At 36.0% G+C, this 24831-nt stretch overlaps 1 protein-coding gene and 1 long non-coding RNA gene across 6 annotated transcripts in view; one reads left to right on the plus strand and one right to left on the minus strand.

The window, feature by feature from the left end:
• The window catches only part of WDR17 (WD repeat domain 17), a 116900-nt gene extending 100242 nt beyond the window's left edge, over positions 1–16658 (minus strand). For 2 of the 4 annotated variants that reach the window (XR_013169078.1, XM_077144407.1), the window contains exon 1: positions 16585–16658. The gene's annotated coding sequence lies outside the window, so the exon portion shown is untranslated. Of the gene's footprint in view, positions 1–3682; positions 4091–16584 lie in introns of those variants that run through there. The other 2 variants (XM_077144410.1, XM_077144409.1) reach the window with 2 other exon arrangements.
• LOC143669824 (uncharacterized) lies at positions 172–7483 on the plus strand. 2 transcript variants are annotated; one of them, XR_013169079.1, is made up of 3 exons: positions 172–566; positions 3085–3139; positions 7241–7483. It is a non-coding gene; the product is annotated as an uncharacterized LOC143669824 (long non-coding RNA). The 2 variants fall into 2 exon arrangements; XR_013169080.1 differs by lacking the exon at positions 7241–7483 and adding an exon at positions 4538–4873.
• Positions 16659–24831: the final 8173 nt, after the last annotated feature.

The raw sequence follows: 24831 nt of genomic DNA on the forward strand, positions 1-24831 counted from the left end.
TGAACAAATAAATACTCTATGTCTCAGCATTTCCACTCCTGAGTGTATAGACAGCAGCAATAGGTTGTTCAACAAAAAGACAGGTATTAGAATGTTCACAGAAGCTCCATTTACAATAGCACCAATGAATGGAATGTTCTAATAGAAGACTTTGTATTAGACAGACATGTATTAGACTGTTCATGGAAGCTCTATTTATAATAGCACCAAACTAAAAAGTGCTCAAATACATACTGACGGCAAAACAGATAAATACATTCTGGTATGTTCACACAATGGAATAGCTTACAGTAATGGGAATGAATGAAGGGCAACTATATGCAATCATGCAGATAACATTTCACAAACATAATGTTGAGTCAAAGAAACCAGATGCAAAAAGAATTCACTATTATATTACTCCATTCATATAAAGCACAAAAACAGCTATATTAATCTATTCTGAAAGAAGTCATGATAGTGGTTATCCTCAGCGGAAGGAACAAACACTGGTTAAAGCACTGGAAGAGGGATTGGGAGAGGCAGGGGGGCTTAATATGGATAACAGCTTTTTTATCTGGAGCCTGGTGAGTATATTCAATTTATGAAAATTTAACAAACTATTCATTTATAATAAGTGAACTTTTTGCATGTGAATTATACTTTAATATAAAAGTAAAAAAAAATCAATAGTACATTTCTCACACGCAAATGATGAGAAAATTTATGTGGGCATGCATATGATATGCAGATGTATAGTTATATATACACTTCCATTATTTTCCTTACTACTTCAGGAATATATTAATGAATACTGAACATTTCAAAAATTTGAGCTCTTATATATGATCAATTGAAAGAAATTAATACATTAATGCTTTTCACAGGAACTTTTATTTCTTTGAAATTTTCAGATTTTTAAACAAAAATTTGATGGTGGCCATTGAGAACTTCTTAAATAAATCAGTTCTTTTTTCCTAAAATAACCACAGTATATGAGGACACAAAGTAGATTAAAACCAAAAGAAAATTAATTGAATCACAGCTAATTCTCATAAATTTCTATTAGGTAGGGAGCCAAAGGAGTCACTGGAGTGTTTCGTGGGGAGGCAATATTTAAAAAGAGAAACTATATAAAATGATAACTGTGAAATAGACAACTGGTCCCATTTACAATAATCAGCTTCAAAGCTAGAGCACTCAAATCTGATTTTTTTTTTAAATGAGAGAAACCTTTTAAATGGTGAGAGTAGAAAGCATACTTTTTTTTTAAAAATGGAAACATAAAATAGTAGTATAAAAAGAGTAATACTTCCAAATTGAGGCTTTTCCAAGGAATAAGAATCTACATAATAATTATTACACTCATTGAAATAATGTTTTTCATGCTATGGGAATGTCAAGAAATATCTTGTTATTTTGAACATGCCCCCGTTTTTTTCTTTCTTCTCTGGCTGGTTAACCATGATTAGTATCTCCTTCTTACTCAAAAGAATCAAAGTGGGAGGATAACAAGACAGAGAACAGATAAATTATCTGCTAAATAGTGTCAGTAATGGGAGAGGGGGAAGAAAAATTCTTTGGATAATGAAACATTTTATTATTATGGTGTTCCACATAATATATAATGATTTAATGGTTTTTATTTTATTTAGTATATCTAATGAAAATTCTCTTGAGAGTCCTTTATACTATGATAAATCACATATTATTATTGACATCACAGTTTTTCATAATTCAACAGCACTAGGTCCTGCCCAGCAAAATTGTGATGTGAAACAGTCTGACTTCATAGTCTCCCCACACCTCCAACACTGGCTATTTTTCTTCATCACCCAGATTCTTTCATTCTCTATAATCTTTCTCAGACTACTCAAAACAAGCTCTCTGAGAAGAATCTCATATCTCTCCATCTACAGAATTAGAAATTTATTAAAGCTTAGCACATTACTTTCCAAGGTATTAAAAAGAAAAGAAATGAAAGAAATGCAAATATATATATTTACATACATATAATTTTATATAAATATAAAATTAGGAACTTATAATTTATATTAGGAAAGGAGATCATTTTATTTCCTCTGAAATTTTTGCCTGGAATTTTTTTTAACTCTATGGATTGAGAGACCATTTAAATCAATAACCATTTCATTGTGTTAATAAGGATACTTGTTGCATCAATAAAAACAGTGAAAAGTGCAGTTGTGAATTAAACCCAGGTTTCTGGACTCCCAGACTTGTACATTTTCTACCACATTACTAAGCACTAAAGACCGATTTAAGTCAAAGTTCTATTACTTTTTTAAAAAGAGAGAGAGAATTGTCTCTGAATATGTTTGTTTGTATTATAGTCACTCTAGCCAATAAACTCTTTCTAATGCATTACTGAATCTCCACCTCCTAAAAATGTAATCAGAATTTCTAATGAAATGTCCAAATTGACCTACTCAAACAAAAAAATTACAACAACAAAAAATAAGTTGCACTAGGGTAACTTAAGTCTAAAACATCCTGTACTTGTTATTGTACATCATAAATAGAATATTTTCATTTTTTTGGACAATGTAATGGAGTTCCAAGTTAACTGTTCTTTGATATAATTTGTTTTTCTGAGTAAATCTATTTTGAGCAATTTCTTAGATTTACTGTATTTCTAAGAAAAATAAATGTAATTCTATAAAAAATCAAAGAAAATTTTACTTTTTTTTTGAAAGTGGCTTGATATAGCAGGTAAAAATATAGTAAAATGTTTAAGACATATGTTTCTGATAAGGATATTTTTCCCTATTAAAAGTCATCTTTGGGTGGACAACAATGGCTCAGTGGCAGAGTTCTTGGCTGCCACGCTGGAGGCCCAGATTTGTTTCCTTGTGCCTGCCCATGCAACAAAAAAAAGTCTTCTTTGCCTTTCCCATTTTATAAGACCAACAACAAAGGGATTGAAAATGTTATTGAAAGACATATTCAAAATGCAGAAAAATCTAACATTAGAAAAAATCTTTTTAGAAGAAAGTATATTACCGCATACTGTATATGCACAGATTTTGACAGTAAAAAACGTTAAGATTTATTGGTTACCCTAAAACAGCTCTCTTTTTTTTTTAGCCCATCTCATCCTGCCACCTGGACCGTGGAGGTGAAGGCTGAGCCCTACCATAAGGTAAGGGTTATACTCAAGGAATCAAGGAATGGCAGAACAGTCAGATGGAGGGACCATGAATCCCTCAAAGCTTTTTGGACTTAATGACTTTAGTCTGTTTTTTTTTTTTTTTTTAATAGGAGAAAGAAATGAACTATCTTGTTTAAGTCACTATTATCTTGCATGTCTCTGTTCTACGTAACCAAACCTCGAGTTAGCTCTCAGATTAGTATAATTTAAAATTACAGTTTAGAAAATGGAATTAATAATGTCAATTAGTTATAGTGCTCTTAATTCTTCTTTTTAAAATATAATTAGCCATCATGCTTTCATGTTTCTTAAATATACAATAGTCAGGGTTGATGCTACCTATTTTGATTTATTAAGTATATGATTTATGTAGACATATACCCCACCCAGTATAATATATGTGTTAGTTTGCTAGCTGCTGGAATGTGATACACCAGAACTGAATGGCTTTTAAAAGGGGGAATTTAATAAGTTACAAGTTTACAGTTCTGAGGAAGTGAAAGTGTCCTAATTAAGGCACCAACAAGAGGTTACCTTCACTCAAGAAAGGTCGATGGGTCAGGAACACCTCTGTCAGCTGGGTAGTCACGTGGCTGGCATCTGCTGAGTCCCTTCCTCCTGGACTCCGTTCCTTTCACCCTCTGTCCCTGCAGGCATTCTTCACTTTACTTTGCAGGGCTGGCTTTCATTTCTTGACTTCTCTTGGCTCTATCCAGGTTCTGGCTTGCTTCACATCTCATGGCAATGTCTGCTGGGCTCCCAGCCTCTCCAAACGTCCATGTCTCTGTTCTCCACGTGTCCGCATCTGTGTCCGCTCTGCTGTGAAGTTCCTATCGGCTCTGAGGCTTGTGTGATATCTCTAGGCTCCACTGTTTCTGTTGTTTCTCACTCTCTCCAAAATGTTTCCTTTTATAGAATTCCAATAAGCTAATCAAGATCCACCAGGAATGGGTAGGGTCACATCTCCATCTAAGCAACAGTTATTACCCATAATTGGGTATGTCACATCTCCATGGAGATAATCTAATTAAAAGACTCCAACCTAAATTACTGACTCAGGATTAAAAGAAACAGCTGCCTCCACTTATTGACTCAAGACTAAAACAAGGCTTTTCTGGGGTACGTAATACCTTCAAACCAGCTTATTAGTGAAAAAATATGTTTTGATCTGCTGCAACATTGTATTTCTTTCATTTCAACAAATATTTAGTAAGTATCTATTACAGCTAGGCACTAAATACTAGTTGTTAAGGATACAAAGACAAGCAAAAAAAAATAAGTAAACTCTGCTACAAAGGGAAAGGTAGACACAGGGCAAACCCTTCTGTTTAACCGACAACCATTCCCACCTATCTCCTTTCATACTGACAGAGCCCCGTTCTGATACAGGTGGACATACACTGATTGCCAAGAAGACAGGCTCTTTTCCTTTGTCCAGGAGATGAATGATGACTGGTCTACACCAGTAAAGGTGATTTCATTGTCCCTGGACAATTATTGGCCTACGTATTTTCATCTACCAAGTTCTGGCTAATGAGAGGTAAGTGAAAGTCTCAGATGTCATCCTTTCACCCTTCTTCTGACTTGCACACTAATGTAACACTATTCCTGCAGGAGCCATCTCGCATCCAAGAAGGAAAGGCCAAAAAACTGCAGATATGTTGCAATTCTGCCATCATTATTGCACTATCTTCAGACATCTTGTTGTATGAAAAAGAAAATAACAGTGCCTTTTTAAACTATTGTTTTCTGTAATTTGCAGTTATTTTCATTTCTGATAAACAAAAATACATTTATAAGACAATAGGCAATAACTGATATAATAGAAGATAAAATAGGCTTAGTAGAGTAGGAAAAAAAGTGCCTAAATCTGCCTGAAGGCATCAAGAAGACTGTACAAAAAAGAGAAGGCTTGAATTCTTAGGCAGAGTTGTACCTAAAGTGTAGTAGTACAAAAGATGAAATGGTGACAAAAATGATTGGGCACATAGGTAGGTATAAAATGAAGAAAATCACATATATCTGGCTAAAGATTGTGGATTTTATTTTATATGTGATGAGAGGCCTCTGAAACATTTTAAGCTTGGTAATAATGACAGTAGATTTTGTGATTTACAACTATTAGCCTAGTATTATTATAAGAAGGCAGGTGGGGGAATAAGGGGCTTTAAGACCTAGAAAAGAAGATGAGGGACTGAACTAATAATTTAACAGGAAGTAAAAGAGAGAGAGGATTCCAGGAAGACTTCTCAGCTGCCTGACTGAAGTGACTTGCACCACTCATTGTAAGAGGAATTCAGTTTGGGGACCAAGTCTTGGGTGAAGCTCAATTAAGACAGGTTGGCTATAGATAGTAGGTAAGCCATCCAGGTGGGGACGCCCAGAAGCTGCTGAGAAACAGAAGTCTGGAACCAAAACATGGAGAAACCTAGATAGTCACTAAATAAATATTTAAGACATAATTTTGGACAATATCAATATTTAAGAGACAAGGAGAAGAAAGGCAAAGAAAACTATGGAGAAGACTGAGGAGAGATGCAAGAAAAGTAAATACATTAGAGAAGGTAATATGTCAGACATTTTGAAACAAGTCAAATATTACAAACAGGCCAAGTAAGATTATAACTGAAATATGCATCCCATGTTTTGGGATTAAGAAGTTATTAACAAAATTAGTAAATTCACCATTGGCCAATTATCGAGGCTCATTCTACTTGATTTATTAGTAACAGAAGGAACAACTTTTGATCACAGTTGAATTCACCATCTTTAAACACTTTTCTTCATTTGCTTTCCAGGAAAGTGCTCTCCTTTTTCAGTGCCTACTCTGCATTTTTTTTTTTTTTGATCCCTCATCATCTCTCTGAACTCAAAACTGTAGAGTGTCCCCAGGGATCAGTCCTTGGATCTTTTTTTCCACACTCATTTCCTTGGTGACCCCATCCAGTCTTATGACTGGCTTTAAATATCATCTAAATGCTGACCACCCCCCAATTTTTATCTCTAGTTGGAACATCTCCCAGATTCATATTGCTAATTGCCTGCTTAAGATCCCTATTTGAATATCAAACAGGATCTCAAACTTAATTTATTCAAAACAAAATGTCTGATGTTTACCACAAAATATACTCTTACTGTCTGTTCTTAGCCAGTAATGGCTACACACTGACTCTAGTAAATGATTAATGATAATTGGGTATAAAGAATAACAAATGTTTCTTTGATTGGACTGCATATGGGCCTTCTGGTGATGCAGCTACTGAAAATATAAGTTACTTAGTCGAAGTAGGTGTGTGTTGGTGTTTCAGTAGAAGCTGTAGTTGTAAATTTTAAAAGAGCTAAGGGACACAGCATTTACATTACTGATAATTCATTGTGGGTTTTATTTTTCCAAGACTAATGCATTTCTTAATTAGTTTACATTTCATTACTTATGCATTAAAGATTCCATGACTAAGATTAAAGTGAGTAGTACTAAAATATAAGTAGTAAAATACAACTTTTAATTAAAAATTGTTATAATCAGATTCCAACTGAGAACTTACACTCCTCCAATTTGCAAGGTTCAAAGCTCTATTTTGCTCATAGATTGGCTCCTGTCTGCAGTCACCTTTTATAAGAGTATAGAGAGGACTTGTAAAAATGTAAAATGTAAAAATTCACTATAATTGATTTCATAAGTACCATCTTAAAGGTATTATAAAGTATAATAGACAGTTGCTAGAAACAAAGTAAGCCTTTCTCCCAGGAAGTATGTTTTAATTCACATTGTCATAGCCTCACTAGCTGTCCCAAGCTTAGAAAAGCAATGTCTATATCAAACAGAAAATAAAAGAGCCCCCTCCTATGTCTTGGAGCCGTAGCATCTCTCAATCCTATCATGGACCTCTTCCCTGACCTTCTTCTCTCACTCCATAACCCTTAACCCTTTCGCTATCTACTCAGCAACCACATCTTTAGAAAAAACAATTGAGAAAAAAAATGGGAGCAGGATAGTAGTACTCTACCCTGGGAAATTCAACTTTTTAGCAATGTACATAGGTGAAGGAAAGTAACAATATGAATTTGTATTTTTCCATATATTTTCCCCAGTAAGCATCCAGAGGAGAAAATTGCATTTCAGGACATTCAACAGTCATACTAGGTATCTTTCAAAAACCTAGACAAACACAAGAAAGTCGGGAGACGTGCAAAACCACCACCTGTCCAGTAATTGAGAGAATAAGGATATGTGAACAGCATCCTGGAAGGCTCCGTTTGGGGACGGTAGCATTCTGCAGGTTCTGTCTTTTGGTAACTGTAAGAGACTGAATCATGACCCCCAATAAAAGGCATGCTCACAATCTTATTCTGTGGGTATGAGTCTATTTGTAAACAGGAGGACCCTCTGAAAATGTATTATCAGGTAAGGTGTGGACTCATTTGCGAATAGGATCTTCAAAGATCCTATTGAGGTGTGGTCAAAATGAATCGGGGTGGGCTTTAATTTATATTATTCGGGCCTTATTAAGAGGACCCAGAAGAAGGAAGTCATCAGAAAGCAGAAGGGCAGACAAAAGCAGAGAGACCACAGACGCTTTGGAGAAAGTAAGGCACTGCAGATAACTTGATTTCAGTCTTCCTGCCTCTGAAACCATGAGCCAATAAAATCCTGTTGTTAAGCCATTTAATTGTGTGGTATTTAATCAGTGGTCTAAATTGGTCTCCCTTTATTCAAGAATAGGAAAAAAGGTAAGAATGAGTTAGAAGCAACGGATAGTAAAATAATCATCATGTAGAAAATAAAAGACAATTGTATAAAAAAACACATTAAAGAAGAATAAAGGGCAGAATTTAAGCTGCCAACAAATATCATAACAATTATTCAGAAATTCATGTAGAAAACTTCTTCCAAAACATTGTGGAAAAACAGAAAGGGTGGTTGTATTTTATCGCGTTTGTTAAGGAAAAAATGAAAGATATGGTGTACGGGGAGACAAAGCCCAAACTAAATATTATAAGCATTTTTAGAGAAAATTGAAACATATAAAAAATGAAACAAAAGTAACAATCCAAAATGTAGCCGAGAAAATACTTCTTGGGTTGAAAAAGGCCCAGATTAAGAAGACCAAATGTGCACCTGTTGTTTCAAGAACAATCAAAGATAAAAGGCTCTATATCTAAACATACGAAAGCAAATTTTGTAAAATCCAAGGGCTACCTTTTATGATCCCATGAAGCATCTAAACAGGATTTTTAAAATTATGTATAGAGAAGAAAAAGTCGGATTGGCATCGTATTTTACCACTGCACTAAATTTCAGAAGTTAATGATAAAAAACATGCTGAACTGAAGAAGTATTGTGATCTCACTATTCTATCAACAGTCAAAATATATTCATGTGGGAAGGAAAAACAAACTCATAAATGCAAGTATTTAGAAGACAATTTATTCATACAATTTTCCTGAAAAAATTACTTAAAGAAAAAATGACAAGTTTTTAAAAAATGATCCAAAACAGAGAACTTAAGTATAGAAGCTCATATAATTTTAAAAATGTTAACAAAGAAACCTGAAATTTTAAGTTACATGTTTATGAAAATGTAAATGTCATCAGTAATTATTGAAAAAAATGACAGATATTATCAAATATTAGCTGTACAAATTTTAAAAACTAAGATTATTTTCCCAAGCACTTAGATTTAGGAAAAGAAAAGGAGGTAGCAAAGGTGTGCTAAATTTCTCCTTTGATAAAGGTAATGAGTAGATCCAAATTATTTCTTGATACCTATGGGAAAATTGGCTTAAAGTCATTTTTATAATGTAAAAATAATCATAAAACAAAATATTAAAATTTAAATTTTTTCTTTGTATGCTGTATGGTGGGGCTTACATTTCATTCTTTTTCCACATGAGTATCCCCTTATTGCAGCACCATCTGTTGAATTTTTGTTTTGTTTAGGTTTTTCGTTTGTTGGCTTGTTTTTTTGGGAAATGCATAAGCCGAGAATCGAATTCTCGCCTCATGGCAGGCGAGAATTCTACCACTGAACCCCACCCTCAAACCCCTAAAATTTAATTTTATCTTAAAATATTTCACAAACAAAATCAAAAGAAAAACAACAACCTCGGTAAAAAGAAATGAACATGTGATAGGGATAAGTAGCCATCTTAGTTAATATGTAAGAGTGATTATAAATCAACGATTTATAAAAGTCTATGTAAGTTAACTTAAAAGGTATTTTACAAAGGAGTATGTTCTTACACTTAAAATTAATATTTATGCATACACATGCAAACTAAAAACTAAAACTAAAAAAATGTACATCACAATTTAATAAATACTATAACTGGCTATTTCTGAGTAGCAGGACTTTGTAGATTTTTTTTTATTGCTTGGACTTCCTTGTAGTTTCTAAAATTTTAACAATGACATCTTAACTCATTCATTTACTCAACAAATATTTATTGAGTACCAACTAATGTGCCAGGCCGTACTGTAAATACTAGAATAAAACACCTCAAAACAGACAGAAGTTCTGCCCTCCAAGAGCTTCTAATTTTGTAGGAGGGAGTCCTACCAGAATAAACAAAACAAGTAATGATATGGCATATAACAGGCAAATTTGAGGTATAGAGAAAAATACGGCAGGGAAAGAGAATAAGGAGGTCTGGAGCAGAGCTGACAGTTTTTTAAAAATGAAATGGGAAAGCCTCACTAAGAAGGTGATACTGAGCAAAGATTTCAAGGAGATGAGAAGCGAAATATAAAGACATCTGGTGGAAAATCATGTTAAGCAGAGGAGGCAGCAAAAACAAGGACAAGATTGAAATATTCCTGACAAGTTTGAGAAATAGTAGAAAAAATGAATGTTTAAAAAAATGCATATCAAATGTGTATTAAAAGATCAGAGATATACCAGTGTGTAGAAATTCAAGGTAATTTTGTCAAACCCACCCACTCTTGCAAATCTGTAAGTTTTCTGTAATTGAAATCAGTTGTCTTTATCATTTTTAATAACTCTAAAACTACTTATTGAAAATCACTGTCTGAAATTTGAATATCTTCTATGTTCAGATCTATGCAAAAGTATTTTTTCTAATCATATAACTACTATGTGCTTATTAAAAAACATTTATCAAATGTAGAAATTTTGAAGGAACACTTTTTTTTTTTAAATCAGCCACTGGTCCACTAACTTGAGATCTTCCTGTGTCCAGTAGCCATAATCCTAGATGACTACTACTCTTCCCTGTAATACAGAGAGCCATGAATCATCACAGATAAAAAGGATTTTAAACATATATAATCAGCAAATTCTGAAGTGTTGTTCTTACTCTCTTACATCAGAATAAACTGGGAAACAAGATAAAAATGCAAATTCCTGGATCATACCTCAATGCCCATCAGAATCTGGGAGTGGAGTCTGGAAACTTGCCTTTTAACACAACCCCAGATGATTCTTCAGCATACTAAAGTTTGAAAACTACTGATCTAGTCTAATAAAAGTAGAGATAATTCAAGAAAAAAAAAAAAAACTCTATTTCATAACTTCTAGTAATTGAGATTACTCTTACATTCTAGCATTCTTGAGTTTACTATTTCACATGTTTGACAGTGTATTTTATCTAAGCACTCCCAACATATGTCAAATCATGATGTTCTTAAAAGCTTAGATGCTAAAATAAGTCACAAGTACAGTATTAACCTAAATTAAAATCCTGGATTAGGATTTAAATAGAAAAGAATAATGTCATTATGGCAGCTTGAGCTTGGGCTCACCAGATGACTCCTTACGCTGATGTAGATTTCAATTTGATCAGGAAAAGGAAAAAACAGGAATGATTTGTGAGAATAGTATAGTTTATTAAAAGAACAAGATACTGATTCAAAGACTTGGAAAAGTGAATGCCTTTATCTTCATCGTCCATCTATGGACCATTATTCATTTTTAAATTTTCCTACATTTTAACCACTAAAGTGAGAATTATGGGAATTTAGATTCTTGAAGCTACCTGGAGGATTACAAAATTCCCTATGCTGCCATTTGGAAACGACTTTTGATTTGACCAAAAAGTAATACAGTTTCACTTGAACAACAGGGTCAATTCATATACCTTCAGTGTGATCAATCTGAAAGAGTAAGCCAAAGGAAAAATAGAGGAGAGGGAAACCACACACTTCACCCACAAAATAAGAAATTAGTAGTAAATATTCCACTGACAGAGAGAGAGAGATATTATGAAAATAAGTAAATAATGACCATAAAAATTTACAGGATTGTTCCTATCATTGGATGTAAAAAAACAAAAATGTGTCATCTTATTTTTTAAATAGAATCATTTCTCACTGGCCTATGAAGAGCTGAGAGGTTATGCCACTCATGTTTTTCTGTAAATCCAGGGACCATTCACTCCTTCCAATTAATCTGCTGGGTTTTGTATACGGGTCTTTATGCTCATTTGTCTGTGAAACTCAGGATTCCCATTTGGCAGAAAAAGTCACTTACACTGGCATTATCATGTTTTGAGCAAAGGGTGTTAAAATTATTTTGGCAAGACAACTTGGAAAAACTGACAAAGGAAATCAAATAGAAGCTTTGAAGCTCTAAAATGAAAACAAATAGCTACATAAAGTCAGTAAACTAAAACATGTCTTCAATATATTCACCCAATGCATTAACAGAAGGCCTGAAATTAGTCCTAAAGATTAATGAGCAAATAAGTTAAGGTGGGAACTACCTACAGATCAGATCAGTGGCTAAATCTTCCTAACAGACCATCTGTCAAAAATCACGTTCTTCGTCAACATGTTATTCGAACAACAATGTTTCCTAAAGATGAACTAATTTATTAAAAAAATTGAGGTGAAACAACATGCCCAAAAAGCTATTACCATTTCAATAAAATTATTAATGAAATGTATCTACTACCACATTTTCAGGAATGAGTTCATTTATTTAGCTGTTCATGGTACTCCCAAGAAAAGTTTCAAAAGTGGAATTGTTCTTGGACATTACCAGATCCAGTGACACTATGTACTTAATATGAGGGCTTCTCCAGCTCTTCCTTGACTAAGAGCCACTGCGAGGCTTCTTAAAACACAGCCTCCTGGTTCCCTTCCTCAGAGATTCTGATTTGGTGGGGGCAGAGCCTGAGAATTTGCATGTCCGACCAGCATCCAGGCAACACTGATGCTGCTAGTTTAAAATAAGCTTTGCATGGCACCGCACTGGATGGCATCTGGTACCAAACAGGAGAAAGCCTAGAAAATATACATATCCAACTTCACAATTTTACCTGAGAGTAACCATAATCTAGGCTTCAGAAGTAACTTCTGAAAGCATCTTATTTCCTGTATTCTTAACATCCAATTCTAGGTGTAATGACAGTAAACACTTATTTAACAGGATGGGGGAGGGGAGACGGTGGTACAAGAAGATTAAAGAGCTTCTAAAATAACTGTATCTTGAAGCACAAAAAGCTTTTTAGAAAAAAAAATAGTTTTTCTAAGGAAATCAACAAATTGTATGAATTTTAGAAAATATTTTGAAACTAATATTTTAAGTGAACTTTCTTTCTAATGAAAGTATGTGAATATTGCTTTTTACGTATAAGTATTTTAATAATACCAAAGAGATCTAATCTTCTTCACTCAAACTTTTGACTAGTCACTTGAAGAAATTCTTTGGTGATATATTTTGGACCTCTTTAGAAGGGCAGTGGTATGCTAAGTGTCAGAAGCCAGAGGTTTGAGCACAGCTTTCCTACTGCATAATTTCGAGCAACATTACCCTTACGTGTTCAGTGTGCTCATTTACAAAATAATGATGATCAAGTAACTGGTCTCTAGGGATCCTTCTTGCTTAAATTCTGAAATGAGTCCTTCAAACCTGTAACCGTGTTTACTTTAGGAATAAAATGTTGCATAACTCTTCTCATTAAGAGTCACTCAATGCTTTACCTTAAAGAAGCCAAACTTAATTAAATATTAGCTATTTCTTATGAGCCAGCTGTTCAATTTTCAAGACTCAATGTGGAACTACTGACATTGTAAAACGAAGGTTTTCCTATAGCACCTCAAACCTGTAGTGCTCTTTGTAATGAGAATTATTTTCTACTTTCCAATGTGAAAGTGAGTTTTTTGTGTTTGTGATATGAAATCAAAATTATTATATATTACCGCAAATAGGCTTGCCTGGGGTACTAGTGTATGCTCTCAACTTAAATTGTCAAGAACTGGAGAGAAAAAAACAAATCAATCAAAGCATGAAGTAAATTGTTTCCCTCCATTGTGAGATGATCTGAGCATTCACACCTGTAAACCAAGGGGTACCTGCTACAGATCCTCACCAGGGCATGGGAATTTCTTCTATCTTTTACTAGTATTTCCTGAACACAAGAGTGGCAATTATCCCTACAACAGCAAATAATATCAATACTTTGTCTGGCTTACTGTGGATTAAGTAACTGTCATAGTATAATTGTTCTATGCTACTATATTTCTGAAACTAGAATGTAGAATTATGGCGTTTTAAGAGATAATTGAACCTAATAAACCATACCTTATAAGTGCATATTTAATGACAAGACCTTTATAATTATGTAAAAAAAAAAAAGTTATGTCACTCAAGTAGCTGATAATATGGCATCTGGATGACAAGTGCCAGCTGTGGCTCCAATTTCAAGTTGCCCTTTTTGCACAGTTTAGCCTATTTAAAATGTGTGAATTCCTCTTCAATTGTATTTCTCTAGTCGTTACAATTGGGCAGAACAATCTGCTTCTTGTTTTCCAGTATTACAACAATGTTTTACCATGTGAATTTTAAAAATCTTTCTAATTAATCACGATGAGATTCTTTTTTCTTTTTTTTCTATATAGAAAGGCAAGGTCCAAGACGATCATTTTATAGTATTTCCCTACCATTTAAGTCAGTAATCCTTCTCAAACATTTTAAATAACCCCAAAATAAGAAAAAGGTTTTCCCTTTGGTGTTATTTCTCTACAGAAAGATTCTTTGGGGAATTTCTAAGATTCTCTGTAGATATCCCTATCTAATTTATTACTTACAACTCTTCAAGGAATACTCTCATCCACAGTGAGAGAAAAATCTCTACATGATTGTCACAGAAGAAAGCATGGTCTTGGATGGTGGAAAGTGCCAACCAAATCTTAGATTAATATATGCTTCTGATACAAAATAAAAGAAGAGCCGGAGTTAGAAAGAATTCTTTCCCAATTCCCTAATACGTAGATTTCTATGGACTAAAAATTCTCAGTGAAACCTCTATTCCTGAAAACACATAGGACATGACATGACTGACTTCACTTAATATTTCAATCTGCTATACACAAAATATAAAACGAGAATTCAGCGATTCCAAGCAGTACCATGAGTGGTAGGGCAAAGTGATGGTAATCTGATAAATTGTTCCTTTTCTTGCATATAACATATTTCAAAATAAATTCTGGAATATATCTGGAATTGTGGGTTCTTCAACATTGTTTAAATTTTATTTTAATTTTTATTACAGTGTTTAGGCAAATAAAATTAGGTAGTCTGAAGAATCTGCACATATTTTATTGGTAGTGACAACCTAACCACTCATGTTGGGCTACTAGCATCTATCAGGGCAACACAAACACACAAAAATAAAGCTGTTGCTACTCTCCTTTGAGTAATTTAAAAACAGCCACTGGCCCTTCTCTGTCAGGCTAAGAGCCAGAGGACAGTATATAGAAAACAACACTATTACACTAGTAGCCCCCTCCAGGGAGCAGAGTAATTCAAAACTATTTTTTTCAAAATTGAATTAATTTGTGGCTTTAAATATATATGGCATTATTATTACGACTAATGGGTAACAAATATTTTTAGCATAACAATACTTTAATTGTTAAAAATAAAAAAAAGAATAAAGAACTTTAAAACTGGCAAGCAACATTAATTCACATTTTTTTTCAGAGAGGGTCAGGTTCTTTAAGTATTTCTATTACTATCAGTATAAACGATAAAACTTATCTAGTCATTTTAATACAGTGTAAGTTCATGGTGCTCATTCAAGAAATACATGGCTTTTTCTCTCCATGTACAAAAAGCAGGCCATTGGTTTATTCCAATTTAGAACACTTCTTAGGAGCTCTTAATGCAATGGCTTAAAACTACCGCTTATAACATTAATCTAAACAAGCCACTTAACCATGTTTCCCCCAAATTTTGTTATATTGACAACTTTCCATAATTACTAAATTACTATATTTAATTTTAGATCACAGAGTAGAAAAGGTTGTCGGACCACTTGTTGCAAACCTCTGCCCTCAAACAGATAAGGTATAATAATGCCCATTTTCTTGCACACTTAGGCCAGCCAGGCAGAATCTCAAAAGGATGCCAGGAGGCGTTTTTCTGTAGGGGATGTAGGAAAGCATCACAAGTTCAGCATCAGCTCTCCTCTAGCAGGGAAGGGACAAGACAATTCATATATCTCCAAACACTTAGAACGTTGCTGGACACAAGTTTGAAAATCCTCGTAATAAAATGTTCATTTATTTTCTGGTTATTGGCACCCAGAAATGTTACAAGAACGCTAAACATGGCACCCAAGCCGACTCTATTTTGTATCTTGATTATAAACGAACTTGTGTCTTTGCATTGTCGTTAGTTTTCGCTGAAGGATATTTCTGAATGACTGTGACAATGAAGGACTCAAAATGGGATATCTCTACCTAGAAATTTTTTAAAGATTTTAATATCTTTTAAGGGAAGATAAATTACAATAAACAAATGTGCATTATTTTAAGAACATGATCAAAGCTTTGGGAACATTTCACTTCAAACCAATTACCTTTTATTAATGTTTTGGGAACATTTCACTTCAAACCAATTACCTTTTATTAATGTAACAGAAGCTCACGTTAATTTTTTGTTAAATAATCGCATGCCCAAAAGTCTAAAGTGGGGGGAAAATTGTTTTTCATGATTTACATAACGCGTGATAAGCCTCCCTTACATCCCAAACCACTGTATCTGTCGAAAACATCTCCTTTTTACTCAAAGCTCTCTGATACGCCCTGAGCACCAACACCATGCTCAAAGGGGAAGACTTTACAGGAGCGCCTGGCGGGCACGGCGAGAAGGGCAATCCGGACCCCCGAAGGGCACCTGCTTTACCTTTAAAAAGAAAGCAAGCGCACATCTCTCGCAATGGCCATCGTCCACCCTCCCGCAGTCGTCCCGGCCCATAAACGTGGGCTGCCCGCTCGGCCCTGGGATCATCCGCTGTGGGACTCGAAACGGGGCATTAACCCGTCGGGCTCCGAGCGCGCAGCCCCCCGCAGGAAGCACGAAACGCTTGTCCGCGGCCGCAGGGGCGGTCCGACCCCGCCCCGACACCGCAGCCCTCTGGAAGCCGGTCCTCGCCCGGGTCTCCCGCCCAGCGGCCCACCTGCTCCTCACCTGGCCGAGGCGGCGGCAGCGGCGGGCGGCGGACAGCCCGAGGTGCTGAAGCGGCGCGAGCACCGCCAGCCGGGCCCCGCCCCGCCCCGCCCGCGCGCGTTCCCGGAGGCGGGCCGGCGCGGGGGATTCCGAGGGGCGGGGAGGCGCGCGACCCTGAGGAGGGGGCCGGGATCTTCGCGCTCCTCGCCACGCCCCGGAGGGCCTCGTGACAGCCACGCTGGTCGCTGATTGGAGAGCGGAAACGGCTGACGACGCCCTGGAGACTCGGCGGCCTGAGAGGCGGTTGCCCGGCAACCGGGAGTCTGCGCAGACGGCGTGGTTCCGAGGCGCCGAGGCGGGGCTGCAGCGAGGCTCCGGGCGCAGGAGGGAGTGTCACCGAGAACCGCCGGGGTTCGCGCCTCGGGGTAGTTGCCCAGATACCGCGTCTGCACTTGGTGCGGAAATGAGTCAGGTGTGCAATACCTGGCGGGGCGCGTGCGGGGGGCGATGGAGCCGTGGCTGCGCTGAGGCTGAGGCTCAGCCCGGAATCGGATGCAGGATGCTGAGTCTCCCCTGCCCGTCGTCATTCGCTGATTATTAGAGGAGCTCTGCAGAGGGATGCTAGACGTGCGATCGTTAGTCGGGTTGTAGGTTGTTAATAAATACCCCTGCCTTCGCAGTGAGCAAAACTGACGCTTTCCTGTGGAATTTGGTTGAATGAAATACTTGGTCCTATTCACGTGTTATTCCTATGAAATGTGTTTTCTACTTTTGGCCCTTACCCGAACACACTGGAGAAAGTAAACCATCCTATACACTGAATAATGCGAATTCGACAGCATTTATGAACTTTACTCGTATACCAGACTCTGAATAATTAATAAATTAATGGTCTACAGCAGCCAGGAAAACTGTCCCGACGTAATTTCTCCCTTCCTCTGCATCCCTCCGTAGGTGTTTTTTTCACAAAGTACCCTCTGCAGAGACTATCCCTGCCCCTGCAGGCAGCGTGATGATTGCGAATTTTAAGTTGGCTCTGCACATAGATAATAAACTTGTTAAAAGCTAGAAGCAATTCCGTAAACTTTGTTGCTTACATTCTAAAAAAAATAAATAAAAACAAAAACCTAATGCGTGCTTGATGGATGGACAAATGAAGAAATTAGCACATAATCTGCCAGAGACCACAGAGGAAAACAGCTAAACATAACGGTTGGGTTCTAAAATGGGGTTATATAAAAATGCCATGAGGTGCTTACAGATGAGGGAAAATATTCACGGAATCCTTCAGTGTGAGGATGGTATTTGAACAAGGACTTAATAAATAAAATTCACCTCACAGAAAAAGAGGAAAGGAGACACCAGGCAGGAGGAGCAGCCTGGCCAAAAGCATAAAGTGGGGGAAAGTGCATGATTAGTTTAACTAATTTTGATCCCCCTTCCCCCCCACTTTTTTTTTGCCTCCTCTGGAGGAGGTGGGGTGGGTATTTAAGGATTATGAGAAGAGAGAGAATTTGGCCAAAGATTAAACTGGAAACATTAGAAGAGACCAGATTAAGAACTATGTTGAAAACTACATTTAAGTAAGACTTTAACATCTAAGCCAAGGGAAGCCATTGACATTTTTTAAAGCAGGGCTTTGTCTTGAGAAAAAACACTTCTGGAAATGTTGGAGATAAGGATGGGGAGACATGATAGCATGATTAGTGAGGAAAAAATACAGGATGCCATGGAAGAAATGTTAACAGCCTGAACTAGGACAATGAAAAGAATTGTGAAAAGAGAAGATAACAAGAAGCATTTCTGTGAAAACTGTAATTTTCACTTATCACTAATATTTGCTAGGTCCTTTGCTAAATAATTGACAGTGTACATGAAGTGAAGTTTTCAAAGGCAATTTCTAGCTTTGTCCATTGGTTGGATAGAAAAATTTTTTTATGTCTTGTTTGCTCAGAATTGCTCTAACTCCCCAGTTAAAATAATAAAACTGTCTGAGGCATTAGAAATTATCTAGTTATGCACTCACAATTTAAAGATGAAGGTTTTGAGGCCTGAAAATTTATAGAGTTTTTTCCAAATGTATACAGTTGTATATATAGCAGAACAGAGATCACAATCCAGACTACCAGTTCAGGACTCTTCTCCCTTTTCCATGATTTGGTTGATTATTTTTGAAGAGGAGATTTAAATAGTCATGGCTACTGCTGGATCTAAAACCCAGAGGAAAAAATGCAACCGAATTTCTAAGGGAAAGATCTCTTTATGCTGCTTTCCATTCTTTTATTGAACAAATATTTAATGTGATGCTCTTATCTTACAACGAAGAAAATTGTCAACCACTCAGACTGAGTTTCAGGGCAATTGTTAGTTCTTAACACTTAGAGTACGTGGGGTTTTTCATGACTAAGTTTAAAAGCAGGGTAATTAGGTGAACCAAATGACATCTTCAAGACTCGGTATGTTCTGCAAGAGTAATGGCTTTGAAAATGTGTTCAATGCAATTTAATGTGGCAATTTGCCTTGTTAGTGGATAATTTTTTTTTCTTTTCTTTTGTTTTTTTTTTGGTTGCATGGTCCCAGAATCGAACGTGGGTCTCCCCCATGAAAGGCAAGCATTCTAACCACCAAACTACCCCTGCACCCGTGAATGGGTATTTTAAACAGAAAATCAACAGGTAAGAACTTCTTAAAATTCAATTCATGTACCTGAAAAGCTCTCTTATTCTTGTTAAATGTAAGAATATTAAGAAAATGAAACAAAGTGCTAAATAATAAACTGGTCAAACTGATGTGCACTAGATGTACAGAAAACTAAATACTTAAAACTTAACTATATGTAAAAGCTTTTAATCAAAATGGCTTAAAATTCAATACTGTTTATTAAGACATATATATTAAGTGTATTGAAAGTTAACATTTCTATTATCACTATAGATGGATTTATTTATTTATTTATTTATTTATTTATTTATTTATTTATTTATTTATTTATTTTCGGTGCATGGTCTGGGAGTCAAAACTGGGTCTCCCGCATGGAAGATGCGTATTCTACCACTGAACCACAAATGTAAATTTTTATTATGAAAAAAATTGTCAGTGAATTTTACAACTTGGATAAAATAAACACATTTTTGAAAAACGAAAGCTATAAAATTGACCCAAGAATAGAGATTTTTAATAATCCTTTATCTATTTAAAAAGTCAAATCTGTAATAAAACAATATTTTATTACAAGTAAACTCCAAACCCAGATGTGTTCACTGGTAACATATCAAATATTTAATGAAGAAATGATGCCAATCTTACACAAACTCAGAAAGTAAAAGAGTATGGAACCTTTCCTCACTAGTTTTATAAGGCCAGCATAATCCTCAAACTGAAATATGACATGCAAGTATACGTGTTATATGGCTTGTGTGTGTGTATGTGTGTGTATATTTATTTGGAAAATTATAGCCTAATATCATCATGGACCTAGATATAAAATACTAAATAAAATGCAACAATTAAAATCCAGCAATATATAAAAGCAATAATTCTTCCTAACCAAGTGGGGTTTATTCCAGTAAAGAGAGCTCTTTTTAAGAGTTGAATTTCAATCAGTTTAATTTCCCACATTAACCGAATAGAAAAGAAATGCTGTGTGATCACTTCACATATACAGGAAAAGCACTTGACAACATTCAGCTCATGTCATGATGAAATTAAACAATTAAGTTAGGAATAAAAGGGAAATCCCTCAATATAATAAAGATAATCTAAGTACAAAAACTACAATTTAGTATTCTTAATAGTGAAATATTCAGCACTTTCCCCCTAAAATCAGGATGCTCCCTCTCACTCTAAATATTGTAGTGTACTGAAGATCATAGACAGTGCACTAAGGCAAGAAAAGTAAAATACATCACTATTGGAAAGAAGTAAAACTGACTTTATTTACAGATGACATGATTGTTTACATAGAAAATCCTAGGGAATCTATATAAACAAACCATCAAATCTCTCGATCTAGCAAGTAAATTTGGTCAGGGAAAAGGGATAAAAAGTCATTATTTTAAAAATTACTTGTATTACTATGCTCTAGGAGCAAAAAAGCACAAAATGAAACACAACAGTTATACATATGTGTGCCAATATGTGCAATATTTAGTAACAAATTTAATAAGACCATTACATTACAAGACGTTGAAGAAATAAGTAAATGAAATCTAAATGAATGGAGAGATGGATTAGGTTAAGGAATTGGAAGATTAATGTGGTTAAGAAGTCAATTGACCCATAGATAAAATGTAATCTCAATCAAATGTCATGTAGTCCAATCAAAATTCCAACAAACTGATTTGGCAAGTTAATTCTAAAAGGTATTTGGAAATGAAAAAGACTGAGAATAGACAAAACTTTCTTGAAAAACTACAACAAAATTGAGTGACCCACATTACCTTATTTCAGGACTTACTCAAATGCTACAGTAATCTCGAGAGTGTGGCAGAGACATAACATTATGAAATAGATCATTAGAACAGAATAGAGAGGCCAGAAACAGCTTGTGGTAAACTGAATTACATACCCTAGAAAAAACAAATATGTTCTAAATCTTTTATTTTTTATTATCTAAAAAAATTGGGGGGGTGGGGGGCATGGTCAGGCATCGAGAATGGAACCCAGGTCTCCAGCATGGCGGGCAAGAACTCTGCCTGCTGAGCCACCATGGCCCACCCTATATCCATTGTAAATAGGACCTTTAGTGAAGACGTGGCTCAATGGAATGAAATTGGGCCTTAATTCCCACTACTGACGAAAGCGACATGGATGTCAACAGAACCCAGAAGAGAAAAGAGAAGATGCTGCTATTTGCATCGCTTGTGTGAGGAGAAAGCCAATGAACCCCAAGGATCGCCAGCAAGCAGCCCAGAATGCCACAGTCTTCAGGGTGAAAGCATCGCATTGCTGACTCCTCAATTTTGGACTTTTCCTAACCTCAAAACTGTGAGAGAATAAATTCCTGATGTTTAAGCCAATATATTGTGCAGTAATTATCTTAGCAGCCAGGAAACTAAGACAGTCTGTGTTACTGAGACTAGGGTGCTGCTATCACTAATACATAAAATGTGCAAGCAGTTTCAGAAATGGCTACTAGACAGAGGCTGGAAGAACTGTGAGATACTTGATAGAAAAACCTAGATTGTTCTACTGTTAGTAGAAATTTGGACTTCAAAGGTACTTCTGATGAGGATTTATGAGGAAGTAATGTGTATGTTATTGGAAGCAGGAGGCAAAGCGATCAATCCTTGTTTTAAAATGGCAGAGAACTTGGTAAAGTCGTGTTGTGTTGTCAGATGGAAAGCAGAATTTGCAAGTGATGAACTGGATATTCAGGAGTATAGAAGGTACAGCCTTGTTTCTCCTTGCAACTGAGAGTAAACTGTGAGAGGAAAGGGATAAGCTGAGAACTGAACTCTTAAGCACAAAGGAACTAGGAGGAACTAGGAATTGATTATTTGGAACATTCTCAGCCTATCCAGATAGTGTGCTCTGAGAATTGGGCCAGAAGTAGCTCTATCACAGAACTCCCTGAGTTTACAGGAAGTAAATCCCAGAGAACAGTGCTCCATGTAAGGGTTAAACTGAACAATTCTTTGCTAAGGAGGGTGTGGTTGAATATGGATCCTGTCAGACAACTCAGGATGTCAAGATTGGAAATTTAGCTATCCAGGCAAGGATCTGTGGAAAAGCTTTTTTTCTGATGATTTGGGCTCCCTTGAATAGCATACAATTCCAAGGGGGGTTTTATTTGTTTGTTTAAACTTTGTGTAAGCAGAATCACTACCCTCCAGGACCAAAAGGGACAGAGAAGGGACAAATTGAAGGCAGAAAGACTTCAAGAGCATAACCATGGAAGCAGAGGTCTGGACAGAAAAGACCTTGGGGCAAGAAAGACAGGCCTCCTACACGTGTGGAAAGGAAGAGTTCACCCCTGTGCTTGGGTGGCAAGCCTTGCACCCAAATATTCAGGAAGAGGCCACCACCCCAATGCACAGAGCCCTGTTTGTGCTGCTGTCCCAGAGTTTGGAGAGGGTGGACTTACACCGCAGTGTTCAGAAAGAACATATAATCCATTCCTTTGAGTGTAAACTTAATATAAGAAGGTTTCTGTGAGGTTTCTTCAGTTAAGGTGTGGCCCAGGGTGGGTCTTAATCCTCTTACTGGAGTCTTTTATAAATGACACGAATACAGAGAGCGAGGAAAGCTATGGAAGCAAGAAGCTAAAAGCAACAAAATCTGGAAGAGAAGGGAGAGACCAGCTGATGCCACCATGTGCCTTGCCATGTGGTAAAGTACTAAAGGATTTTTGGCAGCTGGTCTTCAAAGAAGAAAGCATTACCTTGATGAAGCCTGGATTTGGACATTTTCATGGTCTCAAAACTGTAAACCTATATGCTGATAAATTCCCATTGTTAAAACCAATGCATTTTATGGTACCTGCTTGCAGCAGCCTAGCAAACTAAAACAATACTTGAACAATTCAGTGAGGTAAGGGAGGTCTTTTCAACAAATAATGTGAAACAACAGATAAATGTATAAGAAAAATAAGCTTCACCCATTACATTACATAGCACTCAACAATTAATTTGAGGTGATCATCAACACACTTTGATGGTAGTGTGTTGATGATCACCTCACCTATAAAGCTTCATGAAGCTTCATGAAGAATATCTCTGTAACCTTGGGGAGACAAAAGTTTTCAGAGTGATATGAAAAGCATTACAATAAAATAGAAAAATGATAAATTATACTTTCTTTTGAATTGCTCATCCAAAGACATCACTAAGGAAATGAAAATGCTATCAATGGAACAGGAGAAAATATTAACATTACATGTACCTGATTGAGGTCTTATAGCAAGAGTATTTGAAGAATTTGTCAATTTAACAGTAAAATCCATTAAAAAAAGAAGAAAAAATCATAAATCAAGATTCCCAAATGACCAAGATGTACATGCAAAAAGCACTCGAAAATAATCATCGGGGAAATGCAAAATAAAGCCATAATGATATATCATTGCACATTCACACTCATTAGAATGGTTAATACTAAACAGATTGACATACAAAATTGTTTTAGTTTCCCACGCTGCTTAAGCAAATACCACAAAACAGGTCAAGTTAAACAATGGGGATTATTTTTCTAGAGTTTTGAGGTTAAAAGAAAGTCCAAATCAAGGCATTATCAAGGTGGTATTTCATCCCTGAAGACTGGCCATCTGTGGCTTGTGCCGAGGACCTGTGGCCTTAACTTGCCACATGGCAAGGCACGTGGCAAGTTTCCTGCTGCCTCCCTTCTCTTCTGGTTAGGTAAATGTTCGGCTGCTGGCTGCTCCCTCTGTGGCTTTCTCTCTCTATGTCTGAATTTCATTCTGCTTATAAAATAAGAACTCCAGTAACAGGATTAAGATCTGTCCCGAAGTAGGCCAAAGTAACCTTATTAAAAGGTCCTACTTACATCCCCTACTTACAAGAGAACGGATTAGGTCTAAGAAAATATTTTTCTAGGGTCCATACAGCTTCAAACCACCACACAAATATTACCAAGGATATGAAACAGTTGGGACTGTCACACATTACCAATAGAAATGTTAAATGGTACAACCATTTCATAAGCTATTTCATAAAGCTGTTACGTTTGAAATGTTTAACTTTAAACACATAACTACCCTATGAACCAGCATTTGTAATCATAGGTATTTACCCCCCAAAATGAAAGCATTTGTCTATAATATGTTTTTGTGAACATTTTTAGCAGCTCAAAACCTGATTGTCCATCAATAAGAAGCTATGTAAACAAATCGTTATATATTCATATAGTACTTCTCAGCAATAAAAATGAATGAACTGATATACCCAAGAACATGATTAAATTTCAAAACATTAGTTTAGTGAAAGAAGACATATATAAAAGCGTACATCATATTCCATCTATATGAAGTTCAAGGCAGACCAAACAGTCTATAGTGATAAAACCAGAAAAGTAACTGCCTCTGATTTGGTTTTGCTGGTGGGGTTTAACTAGGAAGAGGCAGGAAAGGTGATGAAAATACTCTATATAGAGATAAGGATATTATTATAGATCAGGGTAAATACATTTGTCAAAAGTCATCATATTTTACCCTTAAGATTTTTACATTTCACGATATGTGAATTTTATGTCAATACCACATTGTTTGATATTGGTAAATTATGAATTGTCCCCAGTCAATATTCGAATATTCCA

The sequence above is a fragment of the Tamandua tetradactyla genome, chromosome 26, assembly GCF_023851605.1.
Source record: "Tamandua tetradactyla isolate mTamTet1 chromosome 26, mTamTet1.pri, whole genome shotgun sequence".
Taxonomy (NCBI): Eukaryota; Metazoa; Chordata; class Mammalia; order Pilosa; family Myrmecophagidae; genus Tamandua; species Tamandua tetradactyla.